At 35.0% G+C, this 20,889-nt stretch overlaps 1 protein-coding gene and 1 long non-coding RNA gene across 4 annotated transcripts in view; both read right to left on the bottom strand.

Annotated features, from left to right (window-relative positions):
- LOC113073190 (homeobox protein PKNOX2-like) overlaps positions 1–10,867 on the bottom strand; it is a 59,158-nt gene extending 48,291 nt beyond the window's left edge. For 2 of the 3 annotated variants that reach the window (XM_026246065.1, XM_026246067.1), the window contains exon 1: positions 10,783–10,867. The gene's annotated coding sequence lies outside the window, so the exon portion shown is untranslated. Of the gene's footprint in view, positions 1–10,434; positions 10,567–10,782 lie in introns of those variants that run through there. The other variant, XM_026246066.1, reaches the window with a different exon arrangement.
- Positions 10,868–18,858: 7,991 nt separating this feature from the next.
- LOC113073188 (uncharacterized) lies at positions 18,859–19,768 on the bottom strand. The gene is made up of 4 exons (XR_003280457.1): positions 19,597–19,768; positions 19,325–19,420; positions 19,156–19,224; positions 18,859–19,036 (listed from the first exon to the last, which is right to left on the bottom strand). It is a non-coding gene; the product is annotated as an uncharacterized LOC113073188 (long non-coding RNA).
- Positions 19,769–20,889: the final 1,121 nt, after the last annotated feature.

Raw genomic sequence — 20,889 nt, 5'->3', positions numbered from 1 at the left:
TTTCTGGAATATTTGCTGCAGTCTCTTCTACATTAGTGATCTTCAGGAAACCAAACAGCCGTAGCAATGAGACAGGTAGATCCAGGCTCTTAACTGAAACAAATCCCTTCTAAATCTTTTAAATGGCACACCAACTCACCACGAAATTTGTATTTTCCTCAGACTTTCAGAGAAGAGTTTATGGGAACTGTAAAACGTGTGATGCCGCCGATCTCTGAATGTCAGAATCTGTAATAATGACACATTATTATAAATCTGAAGATGTCACAGTAGCACTTCATTGCATCATAACAGCCATATTTTAATAAACGCCTGTAAAGGGTTGTCTCATGATTGTTTTTCAGAAATGCTTGGGGTCAGCAAGATTTTAGTAATGTTTTTGAAAGAAGTCTCTAATGATCACCAAGCCTTCATTTATTTGGTCAAATATACAGTGAAAACTGTAATATTGTGAAATAAATGTGTCCTATTTGAATATATTTTAAAATGTCATTTATTTCTGCTGATGGGGAAACTGAATTTTCAGCAGCCATTACTCCAGCGTCACACAATCCTTTAGAACTCATTCTAATATGCTAATTTTCTGGTCAAGTACAAAATCTTTTTATTATCAATCTTGAAAACAGCTTTTTCTTTATTATGCTGGAGCACTGAGGGTTGCCATTGTGATTGCTATGGAGTGCTAGGTTCAAATAATAATAAAAAAGTCCCTTTTTTATATATATACTAGTCTATATATATGACTCAATCCATCCATCAAGTGTAAATCTATGAGATTACCAAATCCAAATCTCTTGGTAAATATTATAAATTAACATTATTATTATTAAAACTCACAAAAGCTGATGGTCACCTTATTTTGTGGAATATCCGGTGCCTGAGCTCATATGCTGTTTCGTTTCTCTCTGCTCACCGGAGCTCTCTGGCCCTCAGCCAAACTTCAGCTCTCATCTGCCCAAACCCAGACACTCTGTGAGGCCTGCTGCTCGTTCTGCTTCCTGTCCTGGGACTTTAGGAATGAGAGCTGGGACATGGGAGAGTCCGACACTAAGCTTTCAGCAGATTCCCTAGCTTAAGAGGACTTTCACAAGTCTGTCGCATACACACAAGATGAGACACACACGTACAGGCTCGTGGAAGCACATATGTGCAGTCTAAAGCCAGAAAATCAAGTAAGGAAATATCAATACTAATGCATTATAGTGTGCACTGCTATTGTACATACAGGAGTCCCTGTATTACTGAGGCAGTAACAAACTTTAATAAACTGTCGATACTGTTACACTAGATGTCTTACTCACTATATATATATATGACAGTTTATGCTAATTCCCACAACAGCGATTCTTATGGCAACATTGATAATGCAACGGTTACATTGTTCATTGTGTTTTGACACAGTTCAGAAACAAAATCCTTCCACCACAATAATAATGGTGTCCTCAGTCCACTTTTTTAAACACAGTTTGGTTGATCTTTAATCTAGCTTTTAATTTAGTTCTAGGTTACCATTTACCAGGTTTTCCACTGCCACAGAAGTTGTATTATCCACTCTGATTACACTGGCAGGTTTAGGAAGGACAGTGAGGAATTCCCCTACCCTATATGTGTTCACCATGACCTCTCACTCTGTTTTTCCACCCTCCTTTTCTAATGGGAATGAAAAAGTTAACCCTTTCCCTCTTGCTCAGGCCAGTTGTGTTTTTTGCTAAAGTCAGCTGAGCTAAAAGGTGTGATGAGCTGTATTAAGTGTCTATAGTGGTTTATAAATACCTCTGGAGCACATATGACCAGCAGAATGGTGGACTGCGACATGACAGAGATATAAAAGGCAGGTGTACACCATATCTTGCATTACTGCCACCTTCTGTGCATTGCTTTGCACTTCTGTTCCAAAACTGGCAAGGATGTATTAGCCACCTGGGTGCATGGGCCCAAGTTCTCTACCTAACGGTGAGGGCATTCGCTGTCCTAGCTCTTACCAAAAACTTGTGTCATCCTACCCCAGCTATGGCAGAGCACAACATGCATGCGTCTACATTTCCCTCACACTCTGGGGCAGCAGCTGTTTATATTTCACTTTTAGCTCAGAGCTGTCATCAGTCCTTTCTGAAGGGCAACGCTATAAAGTTCTAACAGTCAGGGAGCACAAGATTGTTTTCCACACAGTTGTGGTCGATAAATGGCTGATGCATCGCTGATCAGTCTCCTAGCTGTTATCGCACCCAGTGTTTGCAGGCTCGCATTAATATCATCCCCCGTATGGCATGTGATGATTTCTCCGAAGACCATCCGTTTCTACAGTTTCACACAAAGCGCGGCACAATTTCATCTGCTATATTTATCTCCCTCTAAGTTTTCAATTGAACAGTCACCAGAAGTCTGACGGCTAGCAGCTGGAGAAAACTGAAGTACAGGCGTCTGTCCGTAAGATCATCAACCAGTCAATTCAGTAAGGTCACCACAGCAGAGTTAACACTGCAACAGAGAGCGCTGAATATCCATTCATTTCAATGGGGAAGGTGCATTGGACAGAAAAAGTTAAAAAATATATGATGATTTTTAATTTAACATTAATATGTAATAATGGAATAAATAATGTAATATAATGTAATAAATACTTATTAAATACTATTAATTATTAGAGTAGATTTGATTCAATTTTATTGTCATTGCACATGTAAGGAACAAGGCAACGGAATGCAGTTAGCATCTAACCAGACAGTGTCTACAATATGTTACAAATGTAAAATAAATAGACAGATAAGGAAAGACTATGGACAAAATTTAAATATTTTTAAATACTATCAGCATGATATACAGATAGGTGTACTATTAAAATATAATATAGATGGAATGTGACACTAACTATGAACATTATTTACACTGCATGTACATGTACACACGTGTGTGTGTGTGTGTGTGTGTGATTTAATAAGCATGATTATATATATATATATATGTATATATATATATATATATATATATATATATATATATATATATATATTTTTTTTTTTTTTTTTTTTTTTTTTATTATTATGTATTTATTAAGACCAATCTAGAATAATAAGACTTCATTTGGAGTGATAATCACATGTAAGTCAGAAAAAAAAATGATTTAATCATTTGCCTTCTGATAACATTAATGATAATTCAGAATGATATGTAGTACAATATAACTGAAAATAAAAACTTTTCAAGTTTAGTTTTGATGCAGGGGTACTTGAGTCTTGCTGATGAGGCTATGGGGGTACATAAGACCAAAACGATTGGGAAACACTATAGTAATGTGCTAATTTATTGCAAAGTAGCTGCTTTGGGAATAAAAGATTGTTTAATGTTCAGAGATATCTCTAAACACTAAAGCCAGAACACACTCAGTCTGCAATCTTTAATATGTTTACACTCCACTTGAAAGGAAACAACTTAATGCCTTCTGGGGCCCCTAAAAACAAAGCAGAGCGAGAAGCAGCCATATGTGGTTTAGCGTGGTTGGAACATCCATTAAAAAGCCAAAAATATGTTGCTGAGGCCTTTTGTTGGCGAATGCAACCGCCTCTTAAATCTGAAATGACATGAGGTTTTCCCAAAACTGTCGGCACATACTGTATGAACGCAATAAAGCAGCTGGTGTGTGCGAGCGTTGGTGTGAAATCTCTCATGTGCTCGAGGAAAGCAAAGCACCCCACAGCCTAAAATCGTGCTGCTTAAACTGATGTATCAAATATCACCCACCAGCAGTGCTAAACAGCACTGCGCTCTGAGGAATTCAGATATAATGATGAACACTCGCACTGTTGGACTGATAAAAACATCCACATATATAAACAGACAAATAATAGGGAAATTAGCAACTTTTTCAACACTAAATTGCAGAGTGGTTGTGAAAATCACTTTTAACTTATTAAAATAAATCATTTAGTGACATTAAAACACTTTACAAGACTATTCTGTAACCATTGTGGTACAATAACACTAATAGCCTCCCTTGAAAAAAGTGTTTTTATTGATGCTAGAACTCCTGTATCATTTTGCTTTTTTTTAGAGACATTTTGAGCTATAATATTAGTACAAAAATGAATCTCCACTGAGTTTAGAGCAGTCGATGTGGGCCACACAGCTTTCCACACATTCCCAAATCCATTACCCTTCACTTCTGGAAATAAATTCACTGCAGTTTGTCTGCACTCTGCATTTCCCTGCATGAAGGGGAAGGGAAGCCTAAAATTCCTTGCAACTTAGGTTTTTTATTATTATTATTATAGACTTCCAGTAGCTATCATAATTAATATATTTGAAAAAGTATTAATACTAAAAAAAACATTTATTTCATCAACTTGTATAAAACGAAGAATACGGCTTTTGTCTTAAAAATATCTGCAATAATTTTAGGGATTCTTATTAGCTACAAATTTTTAAATATAATAAACAAATCATTAATCATCGTTTTCTACATATAATTTTAGAATTTAATTTAGTGTTTTACTTGCCATTTCTTTGTAATTGTTCGTGAAATTTACTAGCAATTTGTCACTGAAAATTGTTTCTTTTCAGTCTATTAAAGAACATTTGGTAATGCAGGTGTTAATTTGAGTGCATTTGATAATAAATTTCATTAAGCACAAAGTGTTTCTCAAAAAAAAGATGGGGAAAAAAATAATATTTTGTATACAACATACATATTATTTGTAGATCACCTAATAGATTCATAGCATCAAAAGGACTATTCAAAGGATCAGTAGGCTCTATCCAAATATCCAAACTAAATTGGAATTAGTCTCGGTTGAAATAAATAAATAAAGACACAGTTATCAAGCAGAAAAAAAAACTGCAAGCTAGCAGCACGAGAAACTGCAAGCTGTAAATCAAAGATTTTGGTTAAAGCCACCAGGAAGCCAAGTGCTTTTTGACGTCCCAGAGGATGATTGATACTGATGCATTTTATTAGAAAGCAAAAAAAAGGAGTTCCTAATATCAACAGGCCAATAAAACTAAAACTGAGATAAAACTGAGATACACCACCTTGTAAATAAAACTCAGATCCATTTATATGGATTGATGTGCATTAATAATCCTTTTAATTAGACGTTATTCAGGAGTCACTCACCATCTTTATAAGGAAAACCATTCCAATGCATTAATAAAAGGAAAATAATAAGTCCTTGCTGTTAAGTGAATCTGTTATGCATGGCATTTTGCACACGTACAGCTACCGATCAATGCCTTTCAATGGCTCTTAGCTTGAAAGAGGATGATGGAAACGTAAGGGGTTCTGTTCGAAACGCAACAAAAGATGCACAAATAGATCAGCGGGAGAGGAAACTCCGATATAGCTCAGTGTCAAAGGTCCAAATGAAATCAGGTGGTTGGAATCAATGGTGGTCTGTGTTTGAATGCTCCAGAGGACAGAGCAGGAAGTGTGAATGGGAGAAAAACATGCCTTTATGAATGATGTCATTGAAACGGGATGGAGCGAGATGCGACTTTCGGAGAAGATGGCTTTTACAGTAATAGATGAGAATTCAATGCACTATTTCAGCTCTAATAAAAACGGCGCACTGCAGAAGACAGGAGAGCGAAATGCACACAATGCACCACTGGAGAACATCTATCTATCTCCAGTCACGCCAAATGACACCAACATCTGAAATGTCTAAAACATGTGAGGACTACAATTCTCATGCACGCTCTAATAGAGAAAATATTAAACATCATTCTCTCTCAACCTTAGTCAAGCACTCTCCTGCCTCTAGCACATTATTTTAATTTGACTAGTTATTATACTCATGCATATATTTATATATTTGGGGGGGGGGGTTGAATTGGTCTTGGGTGTGTGTTTTTTTTCTACTTTGATCTCAAACCGAATTCAAATAAAATATTTCCAACCTTTATCTTTTCTGAGAAACAACTCAGAAATATAATAAATTCAGGATTTGGTGGAAGTGTTGGTATTTCCCTCAGTGACGCTGAGTACATTTTTACTTGGATTATCAGCATTCCACTAGAGATAAGAACAAAGGCACTTGAAGGTTTACAGTGTTGTTCAAGGTTTTTAAATTCAGAATTAATAATAAGCTGCTGCTAATTTGATTCTGCTTTTGATCCTAGTGAAGTATTTTTTTTTTCCATTCTTATGAAAAACTTTGTCATTTGCATGAGATAATAATACTTTATTTTTAAAAATTGCCAACCGGTTCAAAGGTGACTGCAGTTCACTGGTGATTGTCAGGGCAGTAGTGTGCAGTTGCTGAGGTGTTGCTGGTACTCAATGGTCAAAATCAAAAGATCCCACCTACAAATCACAATATGATATTCTGGTTTCTAGAATTGGCTTGGGTTCCTCCTGCAATGCAAGTCTAGTAGATTTTTTTCCCAGGAATTCTGCAGGGTTTTTAAAATCAAACCAAAGGCATGAGACCATTTTAAGACATGCACACATATAATTACAGTAAATGGCTGTGAAAATAATGATTTAAACAACATTATAGACCAAATAATACAGGTTTCTACAAATGCAGCCATACCGTGATTCATATATATGTATATGTATATGTATATGTATATGTATATGTATATATATACTTTTTTTTAAAACCTCTAATAACCACACAATGACCTGCAAGGCAGGGTTATTATAGTTAACTAAAACTAAAACCATATTAAAAAAATGTCATAAATATGTGTGTGTGTGTGTGTGTGTGTGTGTGTGTGTATACATATTTCAAATATTTGCCAGTGCTACATTAATCAATTTAGCAAACATGATGTACTACAAAAAAATTTATAAATAAAATAATAATAATAAAATGCTTAAACTAACTAAAAATAAAATGAAAAACAAACAAAAACTGATTAAAATATTAATAAAATGTACAATAGTATCTCAATGATATTAAAATAAATAGCTCTCATTTTCTCAATAAGTCAAACAATTTCTGGTACTGTACCACTCATGTGTGTAGCACAAACTGCGTGGAACGAGTTACATCAGAAGAGATCAGATGTGCTAAAACATTAGTCACATTTAAATGAAGACTAAATGTGCGTTTATTGAATGAGCACTGTGCCATGTCCCAACTGACTGCACTTTATTTGATGTATAATCATTTTCTATTCTTAACTGTTTTCAATTCATTTTATACATTTTAGACTTCTTATTAATCTATTTTGATCTATTATTTTGTTTGAGCTGTTTTAAATGCTGCAGATATAGACATGAGTACAAGGATAATCAAGGGCAGATTTTCATCAAGTCATTTGTCACTTGCCGGCATCTATTTAAGCGAGTGACAAGTGCTGACATGCACACCAAAGGACAACTTCATTGCATTTGTTAACATCAGATCATTGCTTCTTTTCAGAGACTGGCAATTCCAAGTCTTTGTTTTCTCGGAAATCAAATCCACGTCAGTTTCAACATATCATGCCACGTCTCTCCAAGGCCAGAGTGACATGAAAACAGCACTGCCTGTTATGTGAACGCCAGCATACGGGTGACCGTTAAGTGCCTGAAGACGTATATCAAGCAAATCTTCCTCTACCTCCAGATCCCAAGAGAGGAGTTTGACCGCCGTGCCTAGCGGTAGGAGAGCAGCGAAGTCATTTGGACACACAGCCGTCCAACGGCAATAACAGGCCCACGTTCCTCAGAGAGCCATCAGGATCAGCAAAGGCTTAGCGGTGGAAGCCTGTAAGAATACAGCTCTGTCTCTGTGCATTTAAGAAGAGCCCAGAACAATGTAGCCTCATATTGTTTCACCTTGAACACAAAAGACCACAGCAGACTACAGACTAATGAATAATTCCCATTTGAGTCTGCATTTTTTATTTTGCACAGATACGACGAGTATCTCATTAACTGTCAACAGACAAACAACGTGTAAGATCTGAAAATCCGAAAGAGACCTGCAGAAAAATTGGCATTTAAATGATTAGTGCCGTGGATGTATTTAGTAAGCATTAAAAACGACACATTAGAATGGAAGACAATTTTCTAAATAGCTTTATGCAAGTCAAGAAGCATTACAACTGGTTTACAATCTTCTTTTTTGCTCAGTTTACTTCCCTCATTTAGGGCGACTGAGTCATTTTATCAGTGATTAGACCAAAAGAGCTCCGGGTCCTGCAGTATTGAACCTCAGATTGTAATTTGCTCATAATGTGGAGAAAGGGAATATGCAAATAAAGTTGGAGTATTTTGTGTTTGCAGTTTTGCCCCTGGGCAGCTTGTCCCGTGACACAAATCATCAATTAAGATCCCAGCAGGGATCTCGGCATTTAAATTAGCCCCATCCAACAACTTTTATCTTCCAGACAAAACATTACAGCCGTGTGATCGCTTGCACTGCAGAAATAAAACAGCTGATTAAATGAGATTTGACTTTGGGTAGAAAATGGGCTTGCAATGTCACTCTCATGTATGTGTCCAGATGCTACACAACAGCCAGTTTGTATGTCATAATATTTGAGACCAAAGATTAAGAATTTCAAATATACAACTTTGTACTGGAAAGACTGTGATCATCACATTTAAATATCTGTAGAGAGTGTTAATTGTTCAAACACATTCAGAATTTATGTTTTTATCTATATCAGGTTCTGTTTGTATTAAGCCATCAGAAAAATTATTTAAGACTATTTTCTCACCACGTTTCTGCAAAAAAAAAAAAAAATGGAGCACAAGATCAGAAATTATCTAATTAATGTTTCAATCATGAAATTCAATTATTAACCTAACATGACTGGTGGACCATTTTGATTTGCAGAAAATAACTATGTATAAATTAATCTATTTTCATATAAACTTGCAAATTGTTGTAAAATGCAAACAACCTTGATATCTTGACAAAAAGTATTTCATACTTTACAGAGACCTTCACAATGATCCGTGTTTTTCAGCTTTGCTAGTTTAGGTATAGAATCCAAATTTACAGAAAAATGCAGTCCCAGTGCAGTTAAGGTTGCTTAATATCATATGCAATATTAAAAAGTCACTAAACTTTTACAAAGGAACAGGTCTGTATCCAATGAGTAACTTAATCGCTTGCAATACCAAGTCTGCAAGTCAAAATGGAACAATCAGCTTCATGTTTTATAAATCAGAGAACAAATATAAGAATATAGATATTCTGCTTTCTTATTAATACTATATATATATATATATATATATATATATATATATATATATATATATATATATATATATATATGTATATATATATATATATATATATATATATATATATATATATATATATATATGTATGTATGTGTATATATATATATATATATATATATATATGTATGTATGTGTATATATATATATATATATATATATATATATATATGTATGTATGTGTATATATATATATATATATATATATATATATATATATATATATATATATATATAGTATTAATAAGAAAGCAGCATCAAAGAGCCATTAAACTGACACCTTTTTTATTAAGTAATAGCTGAACTATTATAACTGTAATAGAACCCAATCAAACTTGCTTTTAATAGTATTTCTAATACTGTTTTTACATGTGTTTACTGTTATGTCTGTTATTTCGCTACAAGGAAGAAGGGGAATTACGTCTCGAGGGAGGAGCATCTATTTCTACAAGCATCACAACAAGTGCGTCAAATATAAAAGATGGGGGACTTTAAAAGTACATACACGCACTTTTAAACAACAATTTTAAACATAAAAGATAGATTATATAGTTATTCAAAGAAGACATGCGTATTTTTCAACTGTCGCTAAATAGTCGCAAGCGAAAAGACGTGGCGATGCGGTAACCATAACAACAGTACGCTGCCCCAACACAGTTATTAGTGTCAGTAAAAGCAAAGACTATTAGGCTACCTCTTAAAATGACTTTGGTATCGGACAGTTCATGAACAAAACGTAAAACATATTATTATTCATAAAAAAATGTATTATAGATTCACACTTGTCACTGGCGGCAAAAAAAGAAAAGAAAAGAACGACCCAAAATGTACCTATTCTTTAAAACCTTGACTCCGTGAAGTCATTGTAAGCTATAATTTGCATAACACAGGTGAACTATGTTTTTAATTTTCTAAACATTGTCTGATTTCATGTCAAACTGGCAGAAGAGTGTCAGATAAACAATAATGTTACCTTATTTCAAAACTGACCAGTCATAAACGAACAGTAAAATACAAATAGAGCTATAATCTTGTACAACTCATTAAAAGCCAATAAGACATAAGTATAGCTAACAACAAAGCACTGGCGATAGCAAAATACATCCCAATTAAAATTCAAAATGTGATTTAGATGAGTTTATTTTGCGCGTTATGATTATGACTAATCAGTCATATATCCCTACGGAAAAGATTATAAAATCATTTTTAAAATGCCCTTTAAAGCCCAACAAAAATGTCGACACAAAAATTACCACCACATTTCACAAGTCCAAACGCTTCATCCATCAAAACAATCATCCAGAAAGACACGTATGCGCTCCCCAAAACTGCGCGGCATCTTCTCCCGTCTTTCCTCTCTTCCTCCCTCCTTCTATCGCACTCGTTCTCTTCCTCCTCCTCCTCCCTTCCGCTCACTCACGCGCGCTCTCTCTCTCTCTCTCTCCCTCACTTTCTCTCTCTGTCTATCATTCTCTCCCCTCAGCCCTCGGCCAGTCTGTATGAATAATGTCCTGCCTTTTGTAATGAGAGCGCGAGGGGGGAAACAGGCTGGAGTGTTCGCCCGCTCCGCGCTCTGACATTGAAAATGAATGACAGCTTACCTGAATGCCAATCTTCATCAGACTGACACCAGGCTGACAACACAGCCTATACTCCCCTACACAAGCCGTGACGTCTGCCATTTCAGACCCCTCCCACCACCTCCCCCCTCCACCCTCTCTCTCTCCCTGTACCCCTCGCTGCCGAGTGTACACCTCCGCGGTTCCTCGTCCACTGGCATTATTCCGTGCCGTACCGAACACCCGGGCCCCTGCAGGCGCATCTCCGGTTCATTAACGGCGGAGCCCGCTGGCCCTCTATCGGCATCAAACGAAACCTACATTCGGCTGCAGGTCGCCTCGGCTGTTCGCTTAGTGGGAAAGCAGAGGAAACCGATTTATTTGTGCCACAGGAAACGAGACAATTTGCCACCTGGTCAAATCCCAAATGTATGTTTAGTTATTTTCACACTGTACATCATCTTATAACTAAAACGTATTATTATTATTATTATTATTATTATTATTATTATTATTATTATTATTGGCCTACAGAAACATAACCATAGGTTACAAGCAAGGTCACGACTGATAAAGACTAATCTGGATCAAATAGCCTATGCTAGCTTTGGAGTAGGCTACTCATTCATTCGTCCATTGTTTATTTTTGATAGGATACCCATATAAAAATAAAAGTTATTTTAAATATTAGTTAGTTATTCCCGTTTACAGTGTACTAAGATAACGTGTAATTAATTGTCTTTTATATTTTAGCTATGCTGTAGACAAAAATATATTCAAATATATTCAAATGAAGGTAGTAATAATAATGGATGTAGGCCTACACTTGCAAACACACACACACACACACACACACACACTAGTAGGTTTCTGTGAATTGTGGGGACTTTCCACAAACTTCTATTGTTTTTATACTTACCTCATGGATACACACACACACACACACACACTATATATATATATATATATATATATATATATATATATATATATATATATATATATATATATATATATATTCACAATTACTGACCAGTCTGTAGAAAGAGGACTGAAATAAAATAAAAAAACACCTATGCGATTAAAATATTATACAGTAAAAGATTAAAAGATCATTTCATTATCAGTGAGCTTCCAAAGACAACGTAAATTGTTTACACGTACTACGCATACTCAGGATTCACATAAACTACAACTCCCAGCATACTGTTCACGAACCTGATTCGTGGACGTAAATAGAAGCGACGGTGTTTCCATGGAAATATTTTATACTTTCTGCAGCACGTTTCTCACCGCAAATCAGTATATTATTTAGAACTACGCAGTCGGCTGTTTTATGAGGTAAAATTTATATACAAAATGATTAGTTTGGCCATTAATGGTTTAAAGGGATTAGTTTGCTGGCTAAATCATTCATTTTTGATTGCTAAAGTTATTGCACGCTTCCCACCCAGACAGAAAGCAGTTTCTGCCCAGATTCGGCCCACATCTGGCCCACATGGATTTTGGCTGGGCCGGAACTGGGCCAAAACCCCTTGCATTGTTTAAAGGGTTAGTTCGCCAAAAATTAAAATTATGTCATTAATAACTCACCCTTATGCTGTTCCAAACATGTAAGGCCTCCTTTTATCTTCGGAACACAGTTTAAGATATTTTAGATTTAGTCCGAGAGCTCTCAGTCCCTCCATTGAAGCTGTGTGAACGGTATACTGTCCATGTCCAGAAAGGTTAAAAAAAACATCATCAAAGTAGTCCATGTGACATCATAGGGTCCGTTGGAATTTTTTGAAGCATCGAAAATACATTTTGGTCCAAAAATAGCAAAAACGACGACTTTATTCAGCATTGTCATAAAATAGTATTACCATTTAAAAGACTTCTTTTCTATTTGAATATACTTTAAAATATAATTTATTCATGTGATACAAAGTTGAATCTTCATCAGCCATTACTACAGCCTTCAGTGTCATGATCCTTCAGAAATTACTCTAATATTTTGATTTATTATCATTATCAATGTTGGAAACAGTTGTGCTGCTTAATAGTTTTTTGTCAGCTGTGATACTTTTTACAGGATTATTTGATGAATAAAGTTAAAACAGTGTTTATTTAAAATATAAAACTTTTCTAACAATATAAGTCTTCACTATCACTTTTTATCGATTTAACACATCCTTGATGAATAAAAACATTAATTTCTTTAAAAATACTGACCCCAGACTTTTAAATGGTGTTGCAATTTGTCACAAAAGATGTCTATTTTGAACAAATGCTGTTTATTTTTTAAACATTTTATATATCAAGGAATCCTGAAAAAAGTACCACAGGTGACAAAATATGAATCAGCAATACTGTTTACAATATTGATATTAAATCAGCATATCGGAATGATTTATGAAGGATATTGTGATGCTGAAGACTCAAGTAATGATGCTGAAAATTCAGCTTTGATCACAGCAATAAATTACATGTTAAATTATATTAAAATAGAAAAACATTATTTTAAATTGAAATAATATTTCACAATTATTTCTGTATTTCTGATCAAATAAATGCATCCACGATGAACAGAAGAGACTTCTTTAAAAAACATAAAAATCTTAATGATCCCAAACTTTTGAATGGCAGTATAAACATGAAAAGTTAATGTACACGTGATTTGATAATTATTTTGTTTTATTGAATTCTGATATTCATGCTTGAATAGAGAGTTAGGTGCACTGTACTGCTCTGTGTGTGAGAGTTATATTTGAGAAAGACATGTGCTAGTTTATCTCTCCTCAACAGCAGACGAGCACAAACACAACAGCTTTTTCCCAAAGTCTGTCTTTGCCAAAACCAGCGCTCTGAGCTGCCAACTCACCCTCTTGTCTGCACAAACAAAACCCAAACCATTTACCTTTCATTCTTCAATAACAAAACAGAAACATGTTGGCTGAATCAAATCGAATCTTAGACCTAAAACTATTTGATAACTCACTGTTCTCAGTTTGATATATAGACTTGAGATCTCAAGTTGAATAGTGTAGTTCTTTTTATATTTGTAACAGATGTTCTCAGATTTACAACTACAATTTTTGTTATCAGCAAGAGATGCCATTTTTTGATGTCAAAAACACCTTTTAGAAGTTAATTTCAAGTAGGGTAGTGCATAAAAGTAAGCTTTAATCAATGTACATTGTGCAATAGACTCTTCTTTGTGCATAGCACCAAATCCATGTTACACCCGTTGCTGATTTGCTTGCAGCAGGTATGACCAGATAACAGTTTTTTTTTTCTTGATAGGTGACAGTGTATTGAATGAGAAATGGGTAACCCTTGCTGTTGTACAAAGGAATTCTATCACAGTGCCAATTAGGCCAGCCCCAAACAGGAGCTCACTGCCGTACATTCGATGCCACATTAATAAAACATGGCCTCTGCTCTGTGCTTCGCTAGCTGGCTAATTGGCAAATTAGAAAGTGAGATGTGTTAAACGAGAGCACACTGCTTTCGCCTGAGACAGAGCCCCCTCACGCATACACATGCATACACACACACACACACACAAAGACATCTTCTCTGACTGTTGTTTAATGTAGGTTGTGGCCTCTCCCATGATTTAGGCCTCATACTCTAGTTCATGACTGTAGGGACATAGTGTGTTCTTACTATTTAACACTATTTAACACTTTTACACACTCTCTCTCTCTCTTACTTAGGCATGCCCTTTTATCAGGGGTTGCCACAGTGGAGTAATCCGCATTTTGTTATAAAACAAAAATATTTTAGCACACACACACACACACACACACATATAAAATATTAAATCTAGTTTACTTAAATCTTTTATGTTTCTAGTTATTTCTAGATATTTGGAATAATTTAACAAAAACAAACAAACAAAATATTTATTTTAAAAACAGTAATGCTGTGAATATTATTACAATGTAAAATAACTTTTCTGTTTTACTGTAATATATTTTAAAATGTCACTTATTCCTGTGATGGTAAAGCCATTACTCCAGTCAGTGTCACAAATTATTCACATTTTCTGATTAGCTTTTATTTAAAATATAAATCTTATGTAACATTATAAATGTCTTTGCCATAGTCAATTTAATGTGTCCTTTCTGAATGAAAGGTGTTAATATATATATATATATATATATATATATATATATATATATATATATATATATATATATATATATATATATATATATATATATTAGACACACACACAAACACATTATTTGCGTCCGTGGTCTTGTAAGGTGTCTGAAGTTGCGGTTACATTTCTTTAAAGAACCCTGCTGACCTCTAGTGGAGAAAATTATTACATACTGAATACATTCCATGTTAATTAAAAATATTAATGGAAACATCAAAGCCCTCGTGGTTTTAATTACTTTCCAGTAACTGTGTAATATGTTAAATAATTTAAGCTGTAAGCCTCCGATGTTTTTCAGTAGTGGATATGTTCTTCACCGGCCGCTACGTGCTTCTGTCCTCTGTGACCGTGGTGTTCTTAGCAACCCTGTTCATGTTGCTGTCCTCACATTTCCTGGAGCACGTGTATGCCAAGCCCCTGAGAACACACTAGACCACGAGGCTTCATGTGCCAAACTCCTTCAGATATCCCGAAACGGGGCAGCCAGCCTGGCAGCGCTGTCGATCAGCAAGCCCCACTTGAGACAAGAGGACAGCAAAAGTTTTAAGGACTTCTGTCAGAGACGTCCACATCTCTCTGAGGGCCCAGCACAGAACGGTCTGCGTGCAGTATGTACATTGCCAACGATTTTAGATCGTTGTGGCTGGGTACAGTATTGTACATTTTTAATTGGAAAAGTAAGTTTGGTTTTTGAGACTTTTTCTCTGTATTTTGCAGTTTTGTAGAGTTAAATGTAGTGTATTTTTAATGTTGAAAATAATGAATACATGAATTCACCTTATTTTTATGTCAAACTTCTAATTTGTTAATTTCTTTAATTAGAGGTGTTTGCTAAGGAAAGCATTAGGATTAGTTTTTTTTTTTTTTTTTTTTTTTTTTTGTGACCAGAGTCAATGGGTTAGAAACAAGAACTCATTCACACGTTTAATTTGATGGGTGAAAACTTGATCAAATCATTCATTGAAATGATCTGATGCAATACAAAAGATGAATTCGCCAATCCAGCATCATAAGCATCACTTTATTACTATTGCTCACATTTGGAGATATTTTATTTTTATTTTCAAGTCTTTAACTATTAAACTTTAATAGTTTAATAGTTAAGTGTTTTTCCAACTTTGACCCGTATCTCGCAGTAACCCTGCATCTCAAATTGTGTGGCTCATTGAGGAGAGGTGATGTTTTACTTGTCAATGTGATTAGATGTACATTTACACCTGGTGTATAATAAAACGAATATTGCCAAATGAAGAGTTTTTCACAAGTGACAAATGAAAATACATTAAATCTTGTTGGTTGAGATTGAACTGCTGGATCTGGAATTCTTCAACAATTAAAGACGGTTCTTTAATTTATTTACAATTTTATATTCTGTAATAATATTATATAAATGCATCACAAAACCATCAATTTTCACACTACACAACCAAAAACCCATAACACATGACCATTCATGTATTGCACTCTGGGCAGTTACAGTTATTTAGATTAAAATACCAAGGCTTAAACAGTGTCAGTCTGAATTAATGTCTTATTTAAGCAATGAACTTACTCTGGGGGTAATTCCGATGAATTCAGTCAAGAAACTGCTATCACCGCCTGCCCAAATCCACAGGTGAGTATCAGATATCAGATGAGTGTAGAATCTAATCATTCTAATTCATGACAGCTTTCTGGGAGCACTTAATCACAAAAGAGAAGTACATTTTTCATATGTGGTAGAAATTCCACATTCGCACCGACCGCACTGGAGAACCAGGCCTTAGACAGAGTCGGACAATGTCTTGCTCCTATAAGCCTAACCTGATTTTACCAAGTGAGACATGTTCCTGGGACAACATCGTTGTTGACCCTGGAACAACATTGTGATTAACCAATCAGATTTGAAGAACCAGTTTATAGATTTTGTGAAGTTTATGCTTAAAATCAGTGTTTGGTGCTTGTACATCAGTGTCATTCATCTATCATTTCCTCTGATTTTAGGGATTACTCATGGTTAAGGTTAGGTTTAGGTGTAGGGATATGGTTAAGAATATATTTTTGGAGTAAAATGTTGTTCCAGGGTCAACAAAATATGTTGACCTAGGAACACATCGGACTTGGCAAAATCAGGACGTGCCTCCTATAACACTATCACTTAGCACTAAGATCAGTGTTCCACTGTATAGCCTACCTGCAGCAGAAACAAGACAGACTCCACACAATGCCTTTAGATATGCTTTAATCACAGCCCAGAGGACCTAATCACATACGTAGAATCCTCAAAAAAAAAAAAAAACGTTTATATAGCATATGCGCTACAGGTGCAAAAATGACATATAGTTAGGCTATATAAAGTATAGTTTTTTTTGTTTTTTTTTTTACTTCAGCTTGTTATGTAATACGACAGCGTTTTAGTGCCACGTGCCATCAAAAAATAAAAATAAAAATCTAAGATTACGAGAATATAGTCGTAATAGGCCTACTACGAGAATGTAGTCAAATATTACGAGAATAAAGTCGTAATACTACAAGAATAAAGTCAAAATACTACGAGAATAGCCTAAACTCGAAATGTTTCGAGAATAAAGTCGAAATATTACGAAAATAAAGTCGAAATATTACGAGATTAAATTGTAACATATTTGGAATTTTCACAAAGAAAACAGTTTGTTTCACATAAATACAGCGATCTGATCAAAAAAGAGCTTGAAAAACATTAAGACACATAATTTGTGTTTCGCTATAAAACTGATTTTGAAAGCTGGGACATCTTATTGCTATTGGGTGGCTGGCGCACTACAAATAACGAATGCAGTGGAAGATATGAAATATTATTTCCAAGCACGTGGTATGATTATACGACGGCGTTTTAGTGCCACTTTAAAAAAAATAATAATCTAAGATTACGAGATTAAAGTCGAAATATTACGAGAATAAAGTCGAAATATTACGAGAATAAAGTCGAAATATTAGCGATCAAACGACGACAGAACAATGCAATATCAAGTTAAAATCACTTTAAAACTAAATATTCAAAGTAAAGTACTTTAAGTAAACTCCAAATTTCCAAATTATAAAACCACGTCAATTGGGGGATTGCAGGTGTTGGAACAGGGAATCCGTGTGTGGACCACGGGTGCTGCCTGTCATTCACTTAAATGCATCACTTCCGTGGGCACATCACGTCCGGCGATTCCGTGAAACTGCCATAGATTTTGAGTCAAGGGGCCGTGTTCATCTCACGGAATTCTGTGAGACCAGGTTGGAGTCGTAGTTGCAGGCCACCGGGATTGATTTTAATATTGTTGTGTCCGAGCGGCCACGGAAGAGTCAGTATTAGCCTACTGAGGAAGTAGTCAGTAGGCTATAATGTTTTTACTTTAATCTCGTATGCTAATATTTGACTTTATTCATGAAATATTTCGACTTTATTCACGCAATATTTTGACTTTAACCTCGTAATATTTCGACTTTATTCACGAAATATTCCGATGACTTAAATTCTCAAAACATTTCGACTTTATTCTCGTAATATGTAAAAAATTTTCTCGAAGTATTTTGACTTTATTCTCGAAACATTTCGACTTTATTCTCTTAATATTTCGACTTCATTCTCGAAACATTTCGAATTTATTCTCGTAATATTTCGACTTTATTCTCGAAACATTTCGCCTTTATTCTCGTAATATTTCGACTTTATTCTTGAAACATTTCGCCTTTATTCTCGTAATATTTCGACTTTATTCTCGAAGTATTTCGATTTTATTCTCATAATATTTCGAGTTCATTCTGGTAATATTTCGAGTTCATTATCGTAATATTTCGACTTTATTCTCGAAATATTGCGACTTTAATCTCCTCATCTTAGATTTTTATTTTCAACGTTGGCACTAAAACGCCGTCGTAACGTCATGAGTTATTGGTTATTTTTTATTCCGACAGACGTCTAGCCCCATTGACTATGCATTTTTGCAACACACTAACTTTAAGGTGTTTTTTTTTTTTTTTTTCAAATGGCAAGTAGCGAATGTTCTTGATCATTTTTACATCTCAGGTGCATCCAAGACATCCCGTTTGTTGCTGTTCATTTTCTCCCATTTAGTAGAACAGCACATGCCCACCGTTCAGACGGATCCGACATGTATTTATCATTTGTCTTCTCTGCAATAAGAACAGTAAGATGCTTTTAGTGCATGAATATCTTGACAATAAAGAGGGTAAATCATGATGGTGTTCTGTGAATGTAGATTTTTGTCCACATGGACTAATATTTGGTTTACCTCTTCTGTTTGTCTAAGAAATAAACATGGTTTCATGGCTCCATTACAATGAACACAGGAAACCTGAGGCTGAGAAAAATACCATAGAAATGTGTAAAAACTGTTCAGGTTTTTCAACAATGACTTCTACAGGCATTTCGACAATCATTCTCTGATAGTAAATACTTACTCGCTTATAGTGGATTTCACATTCTTTCCGATGAACACTCGGTGTTGTTTTGTTACATGAGGTGGGTGTCAGTATTACCTCGAGTACATTCTCCATCTGTCATACAGTAAATAGGAAAGATACAGGTAGATGTAACTGTAGCATAAAAATGACAACCAGATTTACACGTAGAAGAAGCTTAAACATTTTATGGAGTATTTTAAGGAACGTGCACAGAAAACGAACAATCAAAACAAACCAGCAAATTACATCTTATGAATTAAATAACTTACTTTTGTGCAAGTGGTGTAATAGTCAAGGTGTTTGGATATTGCTACTTTCTTATTGCCTTGTTTTATTGCCTCGTCAACAATTTTTCTGTCACGACTGTTTAACTTGTCATATTCCGTTCCCTTTGTTGACTTCAGCAGGAACAGAGCGCTAAGCAGAAACAGTAAGCCTCTCATCTTGACCAGTAACTGAAGAGCTGTCCTGTTTTCCTCATGTTTTTAAGAATCAGTTACTGCTGTCACGCCTACATAGATCACAACAGCTGTGATTGGTCTGTTTTGTAAGCAGTAGCCCATGAAAATTGAGGGTTTGGGCAGGTTTTATAAAGTAAATTGAAGTTGCTTTAAATAACTTTTTAAGGAACACAATGTGTCAGTACATATATGAGTTGTATAACATTTCAAACATTCGTAAGATATATTTAAAAAATAGTTTATTCAAACATATTTTGGTCATAAAAACTGACAAAACAAAAAACAAAGCATTGCAAATACTCTTTGTTAGAGAACATTTCCCCTCAACTACATTTTTAAACCACAGTATTTACATTTATTCATTTAGCAGATGCTTTTATCCAAAGCGATTTACAAATGAGGACAGTGGAAGCAATCAAAAACAACAAAAAGAGTAATGATGTGCTATAACAAGTCTCAGTTAGGTGAACAGTACATGTAGCATGGGCTTTTAAATAATATAATAAATAAAAAGAAAACAGATAGATTAGAAAAAGAATAGAGCAAACTAGTGTTGGAGGGCTTTACACACACACACACACACACACACACACACATAAAAAATAGAATACAAAAAGATTAGAAAGGTAGTTAGATTTTTTAAAGAATAGAATTAGAGTGTTAAAGTTAGAGGGTCAAATAAAGATGGAAAAGATGTGTTTTAAGCCAATTCTTGAAGATGGCTAAGGACTCAGCTGCTCGGATTGAGTTGGGGAGGTCATTCCACCAGGAGTGAACATTTAATTTAAAAAGTCTGTAAAAGTGACTTTGTGCTTCTTTGGGATGGCACAATCAAGCGATGTTCACGTGCAGAACACAAGCTTCTAGAGGGCACATAAGTCTGAAGTAACAAATTTAGGTAAATGGGTGCAGAGCCAGTGGTAGTTTTGTAGGCAAACATCAATGCCTTGAATTTTATACGAGCAGCTATTAGAAGCCAGTGCAAATTGATAAACAGAAGTGTGACATGTATTCTTTTTGGCTCATTAAATATTAACCTTGCTGCCGCGTTTTGGATTAATTGTGAAGGTTTGATAGAACTGGCTGGAAGACCTGCCAAGA

The sequence above is a fragment of the Carassius auratus genome, unplaced genomic scaffold, assembly GCF_003368295.1.
Source record: "Carassius auratus strain Wakin unplaced genomic scaffold, ASM336829v1 scaf_tig00011586, whole genome shotgun sequence".
Taxonomy (NCBI): domain Eukaryota; kingdom Metazoa; phylum Chordata; class Actinopteri; order Cypriniformes; family Cyprinidae; genus Carassius; species Carassius auratus.
This window is presented reverse-complemented; position numbering and strand designations above follow the sequence as displayed.